The sequence below is a fragment of the Malania oleifera genome, chromosome 9, assembly GCF_029873635.1.
Source record: "Malania oleifera isolate guangnan ecotype guangnan chromosome 9, ASM2987363v1, whole genome shotgun sequence".
NCBI classification, from domain to species: Eukaryota; Viridiplantae; Streptophyta; class Magnoliopsida; order Santalales; family Ximeniaceae; genus Malania; species Malania oleifera.
The window spans coordinates 82,412,606-82,427,378 of record NC_080425.1 but is presented as its reverse complement, the minus strand read 5'-3'; positions in this window follow the sequence as shown (position 1 = coordinate 82,427,378).

Here is a 14,773-nt window from a genome sequence, read left to right as displayed (position 1 = left end):
CATACCAAACTTCACTAAAATTGAGAGAAAATGCAATAGGAGGAGGAGGAGGCAACTGCACTCCAATCAACTTAACTCTCTCTCTCTCTCTCTCTCTCTCTCGCCTTCAACTCAATCACACTCACACATTATATTTCACACACACACATCTCCATTTACGTAGATGGATGGGGATGGATATAAATGGAAGATGGTAATGAGGTTCAATGAGGTGATTCAATGAGATGAGCTGGGATTAGCACTGACACTACAATACATCAAAGTTGACATTCTACAGCTCATCAAAGTTGTCTCTCTATAGCTCATCAAGGCTCCGTTTCCATTACAGCTCAACAATCTCCCACTTAAAGACAGAGATACCATATAAACCATTATTTGTCAACATATCTGCTAGATTCCTGCTACCTTAGATTTTTTTAACTATCAGCACTTCGTCCTATAACAGGGATCTGATGAAGTGATAATGAAGTCTAATGTGTTTGGTTCTAGAATGAAATGGAGAGTTCTTTGCCAAATGTATCACACTCTGAATGTCACTGTACCAAACATTTCTCACCTGCTTTATTCTGAACTCTTTCAACAAACCTTGAAGTCAAATCATCTATTTGTTAGCTTTTGTCATTGCTACGTACTCGGCTTCTATAGTGGATAAGGTAACAATCTTTTGTATTTGTGACATCCAACTAACAGTTGTTGTGCCAATAGTGAACACATATCGGATGATGTTTATGCGGTGATCAACTTCACTAGTAAAATCAGCATCAACATACCTTTGAATTTTCAAATCTCCTTTGCCGAAACATAGACACTTATCAATAGTGCCACGTAGGTATCTCAAGATCCACTTCACTGCTTCCTGGTGAATCTTCCCTAGATTTGACATGAACCTGCTAACAGCTCCCACTACTTGGCCAATGTCTGGTATGGTACAAACAATGGCGTACACGAGACTTGCAATGGTTGAGGCATAAGGAACCTTAACCATGAAGTTCTTCTATTCATCTATCTGGGAGCATGATCCTTGGAGAGACGAAATTGACTGGCCAATGGTGTATTTACTACTTTGGCACTGCTCATGTTGAATCTTTGTGAAACACTGCTAATATACTCCGACTGAGATAACCGCAACGTTCCCTGTTGCTTATCTCTAGAGATTCACATCCCAAGTATCTACTTTACTGATCTTGTTATGGAAATCGAGTATAGGATGCACAACGGAATAATTAAACTTGCAACAAATGATAAAGCATCACAAGAAACAATTCATACACAACCAGAATTCTGAAAGCAAATAAAGAGAACGACATAACAATGTACGTGGTTCGGCAAAGCCTACATCTATGGGAGCAATCGACACAAGAATTTCACTAAGAAATATAGAAGTACACAATACACTTCACACAATGATCTCTCTATATACAAAGCATGTCTAGAGGGGCCTATATAACAATTCCTCAGAGGTTTCCTTCTAGATACCTAACCACCTCAACATTCCAATTCAAAATTCAAATTCTTTCTTGTAGCCTAAATGCACTCATCCATGAGAACAGGACACTCGTCGACGAGATAGAGAAAGTCACTCGTCAACGAGTCTTTACATTTCTGATTTTCTGCTCTCGATATCTCAAAAACTCTACAATTCCCAACCTCTTGGTATCTACTTGTTGACGAGTACAGGGCACTCGTCGACGAGTCACCGCTGTGCAGCACCAATGTAATCCATATGCTTTTCTTCTTCCTTTGTTTATGAGCCCCAACGAGTATAAAAGCCATACGTACAAATACAACAATCTCCACCTTGGCGATTATACGCCCTTTAGGAGAACCTAAAAAACATATTTGATTGCTTCACCTTGATATTGGAAAGTTTGGTTGGGTTTGTCTCTCTTATATCACTTGAAGGCATGGAGTAAGTTCAAACAATGTTTGAACTTTTCACTGGTGCCCGGCTTTGTCAAAATATCTGTTGCATTTTCAGATGTATGAACCTTCTCCAATACAAGCTCACCTGAAGTAATCAACTCCCGAACCCTGTGGAATCTCACGTCAATATTCTTGGTTCTAGCATGATACACTTGATTCTTCACTAAGTAAATAGCACTCTGACTATCACAACGCAACACAACCCCTTCTTACTGTAAGCCCAGATTTTTGACCAAACTGGTAAGCCATAAGGCTTCTTTTGCAGCTTCGGCAATTGTCATATATTCAGCGTTAGTTATAGATAATGCTACCAGAGATTGAACCATGGATCTCCAACATATAGGTCCTCCTACAAGGGTAAAAACATAACCAGTTGTAGACATTATGTCATCTATATCCCCTGTATAATCAGCATATAAAAAACCCATGACTGAAGGATTACCTTGTTGCTTGCCGAACATGATGCCATATCTCGATGTACCCCATAAGTATCTAAAGATCTATTTAACGACTTCCTAATGTTGTCTTTCTGGATTAGAGATAAACTTACTCATCATTCTCACAACATGTGCCAAGTCTGACCTCGTACACACCATGACATACATTAAACTCCCCACGGCGCTAGCATAGGGGACCTTCGACCTGTACTGGATATCCTCATCTGTACTTGGCCAATCTACAGTAGACAACCTAAAATGACTCGCTAGAGGTGTACACACCAGTTTTGCATCAGTCATGCTAAACCTCTCCAACACCTTCTGTACATAACCACCTTGAGATAACCAAAACCTCCCTACAGTTTTGTCCTGACGAATCTCCATCCCAAGTATCTTCTTGGCTGAATCAAGATCTTTCATGTCAAACTCTTTATGTAACAGTTCCTTTAACTGATTTACCGTAGTTAAATCTTTTGCGACTATCGACATGTCATTGACATACAATAACAAGAAAATAAGAGAACAATCATCAAGTTCGTTTACATACACACAACAATCATACTCACACCTTTTGTAGCCAATCCTCATCATATAATTTACATCCATGCAGAAAATTCCTGTTCACAAAAACAAAACACCTATGCAGTGGAAAACATAATTTACATCACCATAATTACAATACCAGAGTTTAAGTAATTTCTAAATATACTGTAATGACTTGAAAATTTAAACTAATTAAATAATTAGGAAGTAGAATAAATGAAATGGATTAATGGATAAAAAGGGAAAAGGAAGAAAATTATATGAGGGATAGCAAGCCTCGTCAATGAATGTCCTGTCTTCATCGACGAGTGTCCTTCTAGAGATCGTCGACGAATTCTGTTTCTCGTTGACGAAGGAATCCCGAGAGAGTACATTTTAAACTCTGAATTTCGTTGATGAATGTATCTTCTCGTCAACGAAGTCTCTTCAGTGGTTCGTCGACGAACCCATGTGTCTCATCGACGAATCCACGTGGCAGCAACGTCTATAAAAAGATCCAAGGTTGCTTCCACGCGAAGAAAACAAGTTTTCTTCGTTTCTCTCTCTAGGAAATCATTTTCTCTCTCTTCTCTCTTCAGATTCGGCCTGGATTCAGCTTGAATCGCTGAACAGAAGCCGCTACAGTGTTTTAGGGAGGATTCTCTACGCATCTAGCGGATCAGTTTCTTAAACTGGGCTTTTTAGGGAATGCTCCTAAGTTAAGGTAAGGATTAGATTTCTTAGTTTTGGGGGTTTTAAATACTTATTTGAGGTTTACAAGTTGAGGAAATGCTGAAATAATGAGTTATTTGTGCTTTATCTTATTTAAACTAGGATTTTGATTCAGGGTCCAAGTGAACGTCATGGGTATTGGTTCGGGGATCCTACAGGCGTAGTTTAGAAGTCAAGTAAGGGGAAATTATATGTTAAAACATATTTTATGAAATTAAAGTATTAAATTATGTTATATTTATGTTTATGTTTTGGTGTGGTATTAAAACTATCAACCATGTAAACCATGTTTTCTGAGCCTAGGACCATTTATATAGTTATGTATATGTGAAAATGAACTGATGAAAGTGAAAGGTATTTTTTTGAAAAAAATATGTAAGAAATGGAAATTATATTTTCAGTATTTAAATGCTAAATGTGGGTTGACTTATTTTACAAGGAATGTGTATGAATTTTACTACTAAATTGTGAGGCATGAGTAAATGTAAGTTCTGTGCAAAAATATGTCAAATGTATAAGATGTAGGCTAAGTAAGTAATGCATAAGAATGAAATATGACATGAACTATGCTGCTTGTGTATGTTAATGCAACCATGTAAATGCAAGACAACTGAAAAGAGTCGTGTTAACAGATTCTAGTGCATTTCTATGTGGACTAATTGATGACAGCTAAAAGGAGTTGTGTTAGCAGATTCTAGCGCATTTCTATGTGAACTAACTGATAACGGCTAAAAACTAGCTGTAGTACGAATGAATGAAATGAAAATGGAATGAAATGACAATGAAACGACAATAGAATGAAATGTAAAATGTGAACAATGAAAATGGGAAAGAGTCATTTAAAGTGAAATGTAATGCAATGTTAAAGTTATGAACATGAACAGATGTGAATGATTGAATAATGACAAAAATAATAATGTATTATGATATTAGAAGTAACTATGCACGTAGAACATGTTATGATTGGGCGAGGCGTACTCTTCGCTTGAGGGCTTGCTGAGAAAGGCGAGTGCGCTAGTAACTTCAGATGTGGTGGTAGCTTCATAACGTACTAGGGTAGAGGGAACCTGCTTGTATGGGCGAGTAGATTTCCCTATCTTTGAGGCCTTCACTGGTAAACCTTTGTTGAACTGTGCGAGTACGAGATCAATTTAATACTTGAGGGCTTACTAAGTAAGGTGAGTTTCCTGGTATGCTTCCGCAACAACCCTAGGGTTGCTTAAGTATCAAAGTAGAGGGGTACTACTTGTATAGGCAGGTAATCTCCCCTATCTTCAGGTAATCTCATGGGTTAAATCTTTTGCATGTGATTGATTAGGTTCAGATCATGGTTTCAGTATTTATGATAATGTTTTGCAAGTGTTATTAAAATGATATTTATAAACGTTATGTTAGCCACACGCTGCTTTTAATATATTGTTTCTTCCCTTACTATGATGTGTCTCACCCGAATATGATTATTTCTTTTTCGGGACATCCTTGAGGTCAAGCTTAGAGAGCTCGAGGGTTTTTAGCATTTTTTAGGATTATAAAGAGAAAGGGTATATTTTTTATAATATTTTGGGGATGTAATATTTTATGTTTTATGTTTTTATTTTAAGTCTGTTGAGAAAGGAATGATTGTGAATATTGAAATGTTTTGGAGATATATGTATATATGGAAATGCATGTGATGAATGAATAATATGGATTGTAGATAGGAAATAGTAGACTATGGTATTATATGTATGGAGATTATATTTATGTTTTTCGCTGCGTATGTATTGATTTATGGATTATCAGGATTTTATCAGGTATAACGCACCGAACCGAGTTCAAGGAACATCCACTAGATCCCCTAGAAACTACTCAAAAATACATCTCCCAAAATCACTTACCCTACAGACAGGGCAGTACAAGGGTCTCCTCTATCTCCGAGCCTGATCTGCTCGTCTAACCAGATCACCTGAAATGTTTATTAATACTGGGATAAGACAACTCTCGGTAAGATGAAATATGTTATTACCAGTGTGTGGCATATGAGTTTATGTGAGCATTATATTTATTAATCAGGTTATAACTAAGATGACATATAAAGATAAGATACATCATAACTCACACCTATGTCACTTAAAGTACAAGTGTTTATTAACTTTCTACTTAATCATACTTTTAGCTACTTTATATATATATATATATATATATATATATACTTTCTATTTTTATAAAAATCTATATATATATATATATATATATATATGTAACTATAAAAACTTCCTTAGATGAATAATTGTATGTCATGATTTAACCCCTCATGAAAGGGTTGTGCAGCCTGTGGGTTGGATTTAACACTAGCTGGCCTACCAGGATAAGTCAACTAAAACCTCTATCGTCAGATTGGCCGCCTCAACCTCGACTACCAAGGAGTCTTCGTCTCTCCCAAGGCACAATCGACTACTCATAAATTCCACACTCTATTTGAGATGTGTGGTTGCACTCTGAACTATAATAGCTACGGTACCATGCTCTGTAATTTGATTTGGTCCATCAGGGCCTAATACCATATTATATTGTTATATATATTTACTATTTTACCATGATTCTATTATAAACTGTGATAACCATGATTCTGTAAAATTGTGTTAACCATAACACTGTAATCAACTAATCTGTATAAACTATAATATTTGTATGTTATGATTTTGAAATATCTGTATATCATGGTTCTATAATCTGAATATCATGGTATTGTGAAAACTGTATATCATAGTTCTGTATAAATAAATTTGTATAATCTGTATATCATGATTCTATAAAAACTATATAATCGTAGTTTTGTAAAAGCTGTGTAGAATTTTGTACTATACCAATATTCTCATGTCACACAATAATTAAAACTCATTAAATATAATCTATAAAAACTGTATAATTTCTTACTCTGAATTATTTAAAATCTTACACTAGAAACTTATAATCATATACTATATTTTACTGGTAAAAATCTCTAATTTAATTGGCATAACATATTTCTCTTACCTGACTAACTGAGACTCATTTATTATTTACTAATTCACACCTACGTCATTTGTGATTCCAAAACCCCAAAATTATATATATATATATATATATATATATATATATATGTATTGTTCCCATCCAATCAACAGAATTTCCCAGAATAATTATCCAATTCACATCTTTTCCGAACCGCATATTCATAATTTCCTAGACTATAAACTATAATCATCTTTACCTGAGTTCCTGAGGAAATATCCACTAGGATCCTTATCTTGTGCCGGCGATGTTTGCATCAAACCTTGAAACCACATTAATCCCAATTTAATCAACTCAAACTCCAATATTTTGACATCTAATACATTTCTTGGGCCCAGACATACCTAATAATCATGAAAACTTTAAAATAACCCACTTGCCCTGATTTTGGGATGATGCCCAAGAACTCCAAACCAACAATCTACTCCAATAGTCTTACAGAGAATCTCCCCACGAACCTCATGGTTGTTCCTGATTACGCGTCAAAAGTGCATAATTAGGCATTTAAAATTATTAATTAAATATTATGATTTTAATTAAATGCTTAATTATATTCAGTATTTCAACATTGATCTCAAATTACAATATTTGATTTTTATTTGATAAATTGCAAATTTTTATACTTAATTATTGTAGGGTTGTCTTGGACAATTAAAGGAGAATCAAGGAAAAGAAAAGAAGAAGAAAAAAAGAAAAATATATTGTGAAGCCTTGCAAAATCGAGTGAAGACGTGGGTTGGCTGTGTGCATTGTAGAAGGCCGCATGTACGTGGGCTTGGAGTGCAGCACAGGCGTATGGGCTTCACGCTGGGTTGGGTCTTCACAAATGGAGGGAGCAAGTGAGAAGCAAATGAAAAAAAAGAGAAGAGATTAGTGGGTCGGGTCTTTGATGTGATCTGGCCATGCAAGGCTACAATGGGCAACCCATGTAAGTGTGTAGGCGCTGGGAAAAGGGGCAGCCCGTGAGGCTTGGTTGCATGCGCTGAAGCAAACCCAAAGACAGTAGGTGAGCTGGAAGGATGAAAAGATAAAGAAAAAAAACAAAGAAGGGAGCTGGCAGTGTGGTGTGTGTGTGTTGGCCGTGTGAGGCGCTGGCAGTTTGGGGGAAAAGCCAAAAGAAAAGGAGGGTTTAGCTAGGGTTTTAGAAGGGTCTTTTTAGGTTGTTTTTAGAGGACTTTTGGGGGGCTGCTGTGGGAGGTATAAGGAATGCGCCGCAAGAGGAAAAAACGCTGCAGCTTTGCTGCTGTGGAGACCCGAATAGCTCATTCTCTCTCTCTCTCTCTCTCTCTCTCTCTCTCTCTCTCCTCCATTGATCTCCCTCACTCTCCCTCATTCTCTTTTTGAGTTATTTTATTTTAATATATGTTGGAGCATATTAAATCTAGTTGTCTTTTTATTTAATGTCACTATTGAGTTTAAATTTCAGTGGAATTATTTATATTAATTGCTTTAATTCTCGCTTTTGTTTTGAATCTTAAGTGTTTGGTTGAGTTAATATTTATTATTAAGTTTAGTTTGTTTCTTTATTTGAAATCTTTGTTGGAATGAAATTTTATTTGAGTTATTCTTATTATTAAAGTGAATTTGTTTCCCTTTTATTTAATGTTAGTAAATTTAATTTAAGTTAGATTATGTGTTAAGTTTCTCTTGCTGCGTTTTACTTCATTATCATTGCCACACTTATTTTAATATTTACTTTGGGTTAGATATTGAATTGAGCATTTTTGTTTGAGTATTGTTAGGCTGTTATTTCATTATTTTGTTTAAGTTTGTCATATAGCTTAGTTTATTTTTGTTTAAGATCTTGTTTGCTTTATTTCTTTATGTAAGTTATCATCATATTGAGTTTAGTTTGTTTTTGAATGAGTCATATTTGCTTATATTTTGGCGGTCAAGTTATCATTGTGTTGAGTTGGGTGTTTAATCTTAAGTCATTATTGAGGTTTAATTTTAGTTTATCTTTGTTTAGTTAGTGAGTTGTTTGGTTGGTTTTATGCGTGTTAAATCTTTAGTTTAGGTTTTGCGTCATTTCAATTTCATAACAAACTTTCAAAAATCCCAAGATCTCGAATCTGAACCATGTTTAGTAAAATTTGTTTTCTTATTTTCTTCTCCTATTTCGCACTAGTTTAGAACTAATCTACATTCCCCATAGAGACTATCTGGCCTATTTGGGCTAATTATTACACGATGTAGCTCCTAATGCTACTCTTTTTTAGAAGTGAGTCAAGTTCTTGGCGCCGTTGTTAGGGAATGTAAGTTTTAGTTTCAAACTAGCGTTTTTCCTGTTATTTTAATTTTTCTCATAAAAAAAAATTAAAAAAAAGGGAAAAAAAGAAAGAAAGAGTTTTGAAGAAGAGACAACTGCACCTGCACAACACAATCTTATCGATTTTTTGCAGCCTACATGCACCATTACACCATCTTACACCGCTTTATCTGATAACGCACTTAATTTCATGACTTAGCGTGGGAGGACGTCATTGATACCTTAGTTCTATAGGATGGAATCCAAGTGTCCTTATCGACACCCGAAGGAGTTTGAGTTGACCTCCAATATTTTTTTTCCTAGTGCTACAACTGATGAATTTACTAGATTTCGTTTATTTACTTCCTTTTTGAAGGATGGAGCGAAGATGTGGTTTAATTATTTGATGCCCAATTCTGTCTCTAGTTGGAATGATATGGAATGTGAACTTCTACATAAATTTTCTCCCTTACAAAGAACTCAATTTTTTTAGGAATAAATCAGTCATTTCAAGCAAAGAGCTGGCGAGAAATTTCACGAAAGCTGGGAGTGATTTAAAGATCTAGTCAATATGTGTCCCTACCATGGATTTGAATCATTGCATCTAGTCAACTACTTCTACACTGCGTTGACTCCTAACTTGAAACAGTTCGTCCATACTATGTGTTCAGGAGATTTCTTCGACAAAGAGTCTGATGAGGCATTAAGTTTTCTGAATCATTTAATTGACTATACTCGGCAGTGGAATACTAGGATTGACAGAAGACCAATTGCAGCTCAACCATTGAGAGCAATACATGGTGGAGAGTGGTATGAGACACCTAAAGTTACAACGGAGACAAATGAAGTCAAAGAAAAATCAGAGGAAGTAAGCCCAGAATTGAAGAAGTCAGTTGATGTGGAGGCCGAGACTAGTAAGGAGTACCAACTTGTGGTACCTTATTCTCAGAGATTGGCAGCCATGGAACCGTCTCTCCCTACTAAAGTAAATGCAAAGGAGTGCAATGCTGAAGCAAATCTCTATAGATGTAAGGTGACTGGTATACTAGATAGGGAGGATGAGCATAATGGTGAGAGCTTAAATTTCAAAAAACTAGGTAAAAATTCTAGTGTTGATGTTTCTAAAGAACTAAAGGTAACTATTCCGACACTTTTTCGTCAGAGACTAATTCTTAAAGAATTGAATTTCCTGGAAAATATACTAAATAAAGATAATTTCTTATTAAAACAAGGAAGCCAACCTACACATGTTTTGTCTTTTACCTTAAAGAGCATTGATTTAATTGAGGCTAACTTTTACATAGGTAACAAGACTGATTTATTGTGGCGACTCAAATTTGGAGACTCGCCAATTCAATTTATAGACTTGCACCCACCAAATGAAATTCCTCCCAAGCCTCCACCGGACATACTGTGATGTTTTTCTTTCATTTGTTTTTCATTTAGTTTTATTTTGTCTTATTTTAGTTTATTAGCAGGTACATTTTCCTTTAGTTTCAGTTTTTCTTTTCCCTTACTGCTCTACCTAGGTACTTTTCTACTTCCCTTATTATCATTCTTTTGCTTCTCCTTTCAAATATTGAGGACAATGCTATATTTTAGTTGGGGGAGAGCATTTGTATATGATATTGTGTGCAATTGTGTGCTTCCATGTGATAAAATTTCAATGTGAAAATTGCATGTAATGTCAGCATGTTAGTTAGGTCCACCTTTTGGGAAATACTGTTATTGAGCTTAGAGCATGCTAAATTCCTCATTTGTGAATGTTACATGCCAATTTTTTTTTTTTTTTAGGATATGGAACATGTAGGATGTAGTGCAATCAAAGTTTGAATCAAAAGAGAGTTTTATCCATTACATATAGTTGTAACCAAGAGAAGGATGTTGAAAGTCTTGCTACATACACTTCACACGTTAGAAGACCTAGGAAGACTACCTTAGATCATTTCTTGTTGATATACACTTCAGTTGTTTAGGACTCTAATGATCCATATCCTATTGGCTTAGAAAGAAAGAAAAAAAAAGTTTGAAGCAAATGAAAACAAGAAACAAACTAGGGATCAGTTGCAAAAAGAAGAAAAAAAAAAAAAAAATTTTAAAAAGGGAAACAATTGTGTATTGGAAATGGCTACCTATTACTGGGGGCCCAACTAAACAAAAAAGTGGGTACCTTTTAAAGTGTAGTAGCGTGAAAGTCATCTTTGTACATTCATGCATTGGAAACTGCTACTTACTACCAGGGTCCTAACTAATCAAGAAAGTGGGTGCCTTTTAAAGTGTAATAGTGTGAAAGCCGCTAGTACAATGGTTTTGAATTAGAGTAAGATCGTGCGGTTGTCTCAGACTAATTGACTGTGTTTGAAACCGTTAATGTTTGCTAGTGGTCAATCTTAGAATTCTAATCCTCTCTTGTACACGTGAGTTTTGTTACACTCCATTATCTTGGTTGTTTTACTAAATGGTGTATAAATCTTCCAATTGAGATTTAACTTGGATTAATCTGTGTCCTGTGTTCCTAAACTCATTAAGCATATTTCATGGTATATAATTTTCATAAGTATTGAAATTTAGTCCTTCTCCCCTAGTTTGATTGCATTCACGTTATTTGCTAGGGACTAGCGAAACGTTAGTTGGGGGGTGTGATTACGCGTCAAAAGTGCATAATTAGGCATTTAAAATTACTAATTAAAGATTATGACTTTAATTAAATGCTTAATTATATTCAGTATTTCAACATTGATCTCAAATTACAATATTTGATTTTTATTTGATAAATTGTGGATTTTTATACTTAATTATTGTAAGGTTGTCTTGGACAATTAAAGGAGAATCAAGGAAAAGAAAAGAAGAAGAAAAAAAGAAAAAAATATTGTGAAGCCGTACAAAATCAAGTGAAGACGTGGGCTGGTTATGCATTGTAAAAGGCCGCATGTTTGTGGGCTTGGAGGGTAGCATGGGCGTATGGGCTTCACGCTGAGTTGGGTCTTCACAAATGGAGGCAGCAAGCGAGAAGCAAATGAAAAAAAAAAGATTAGTGGGTCGGGTCTTTGATGTGACCCGGCCATGGAAGGCTATAATGGGCAACCCAAGTGAGTGTGTAGGCGCTGGGAAAAAGGGCAGCCCGTGAGGCTTGGTTGCATGCGTTGAAGCAAACCCAAAGGCAGCAGGTGAGCTAGAAGGATGAAAAGATAAAGAAAAAAAAGAAGAAGAAGGGAGCTGGCAGTGTGGCGTGTGTGTGATGGGCGCGTGAGGCGCTGGCAGTTGGGGGGAAAAGCTTAAAGAAAAGGAGGGTTTAGCTAGGGTTTTAGGAGGGTTTTTTTAGGTTGTTTTTAGAGGAATTTTGGGGGGCTGCTGTGGGAGGTTTGAGGAGTGTGCCGCAAGAGGAAAAAATGCTGCAGCTTTGCTGCTGTGGAGACCCAAATAGCTCACTCTCTCTCTCTCTCTCTCCTCCATTGATCTCCCTTTCTCTCCCTCATTCTCCCTTTGAGTTATTTTATTTTAATACATGGTGGAGCATTATTAAATCTAGTTGTCTTTTTATTTAATGTCACTATTGAGTTTAAATTTTAGTTGAATTATTATATTAATTGCTTTACTTCTCTTTTTTGTTTTGAATCTTAAGTGTTTGGTTGAGTTAATATTTATTATTAAGTTTAGTTTGTTTCTTTATTTGAAATCTTTGTTGGAATTAAATTTTATTTGAGTTGTTCTTATTATTAAAGTGAGTTTGTTTCCCTTTTTATTTAATGTCAGTAAATTTAATTGAAGTTAGATTATGTGTTGAGTTTGTCTTGCTGTGTTTTACTTCATTATCATTGCCACACTTATTTAAATATTTACTTTGGGTTAGCTATTGAATTGAGCATTTTTGTTTGAGTATCGTTAGGTTGTTATTTCATTATTTTGTTTAAGTTTGTCATATAGCTTAGTTTATTTTTGTTTAAGATCTTGTTTGCTTTATTTCTTTATTTAAGTTATCATCATATTGAGTTTGGTTTGTTTTTGAATGAGTCTTGTTTGCTTATTTTTTTGGTGTCAAGTTATCATTGTGTTGAGTTGAATGTTTAATCTTAAGTCATTATTGAGGTTTAATTTTAGTTTATCTTTGTTTAGTTAGTGAGTTGTTTGGTTGGTTTTATGCATGTTAAATCTTTAGATTAAGTTTTGCGTCATTTCAATTTCATAACAAACTTTCAAAAATCCCAAGATCTCGAATCTGAACCATGTTCAGTAAAATTTGTTTTCTTATTTTCTTCTCCTATTTTGCGCTAGTTTAAAACTAATTTGCATTCCCCGTGGAACTGATCTGGCCTATTTGGTCTAATTATTACACGACGTAACTCCTATACTTGGGATAACCCTAGTGTTACTCTTTTTTAGAAGTGAGTCAGTTCCTGATCGTCAAATCGGGCTTGAATGAAGTGAGGATCGTAGAGAGAAGGTGTCCAGGCCTAATTTTAGAGAGAGAATGAGAGAGAGATTGTTGTTCTCTTGTAAAAAAAACTGATTTTCACATATATATATATATATATATATATATATATATATATATATATAGATGGTTGGCCACGTGACTTCGTCGATGAACCCAATAAGGGATTTCGTTGATGAAGGTAGCAAAATCATCAACGAACCATTAAGGTTTGAAATCCCCCTCTCGGTATCTCTTCGTTGATGAAATTCAGGTACTCGTCCACGAACCATACAAGTAAGTTCGTCGATGAAACCTAGGGGTTCGTCGGCGAACCCTGATTTTGCCTTTCTTTTGAATTTCTTTTCTCCCATTTAACTCCCTTTTCCTTATTATTATTTAATTGCTATTATTTTTTCGGTCTCTACATCAAGTTTCTCCTTCTTTAGGGTACGTGTATATGTCTGAAAACTAACCCTATTCTATTTTTCGAGTATACAATCCTCACACATGTCAATCTTTACTAATCGTAGATCACTCAATTTTCCCTTTGAGTGCATCACCCTGAGTCCCTTCTCACTCATGTGACCGAGTCGTTGGTGCAAAATGTTGTTATAGTCATTTCCTGTAGCAACTGAAATAGACATGCAGATATTAGAGGTCACATAAAGTGTTTCACTTTTCTTACCTCGTGCAATCGTTAGTGCGCCCTTTGATATCTTCCATTAATCGCCAATGAATGTTGTGGTGTATCCCTTAAATGCCAGTTGTCCAACTGAGATCAAGTTCTTTCTCAAGTCTAGAATATATCTGACATCCTTCAACTTTCATACAGACTCGTTCATCTTGATCTTCACAATTCCTTTACTAATTATGTCGCAAAGGTTGATCATTGCCAAGGTATACCTTACCGAAGTCACCTGGTGTATACTCCTCTTGGCAATCTCTACTGCAAGTGGCATGAAATGAGGCTCCAGAGTCAAGAGTCAAGACTCCTTCTTACTCTCCAAAAATCATATCAACATATCACTTTTTTTCTGAAATAACATTGGCTTTTGTCTTTGCCTCATATTATTTCCTTGAACCTTTGCACTGATTTCTGTAATATCCGGTCTTTCCACAGTTCCAGCACTCAGTGTTTTTTGTACCCTGAGAACCTCTGGGATTTCTAGATCTAGACTATCTGTCCTAAATTTGTCGCTATTGTTTGATCGTCCACGCCTACTTCCTTTCCATTAATCTTTCCCTCGACTTTCCACGTTCAAGGTTGAATCTTAAGTGAAAGCATTGTTTGAATGTATCCTGATCTTTTCCATCACAATCATACTAATGACCTCGTCATACTTCAGCTTTGATTCTTTGTAACGAACCCTTTCCAATTATCAGACAACTGACTAAGAATCAGTAAGGCACGAATTTCACTGTCAAACATGATTTCAACTGTGGCGAGTTGATCTGACAGCTCGT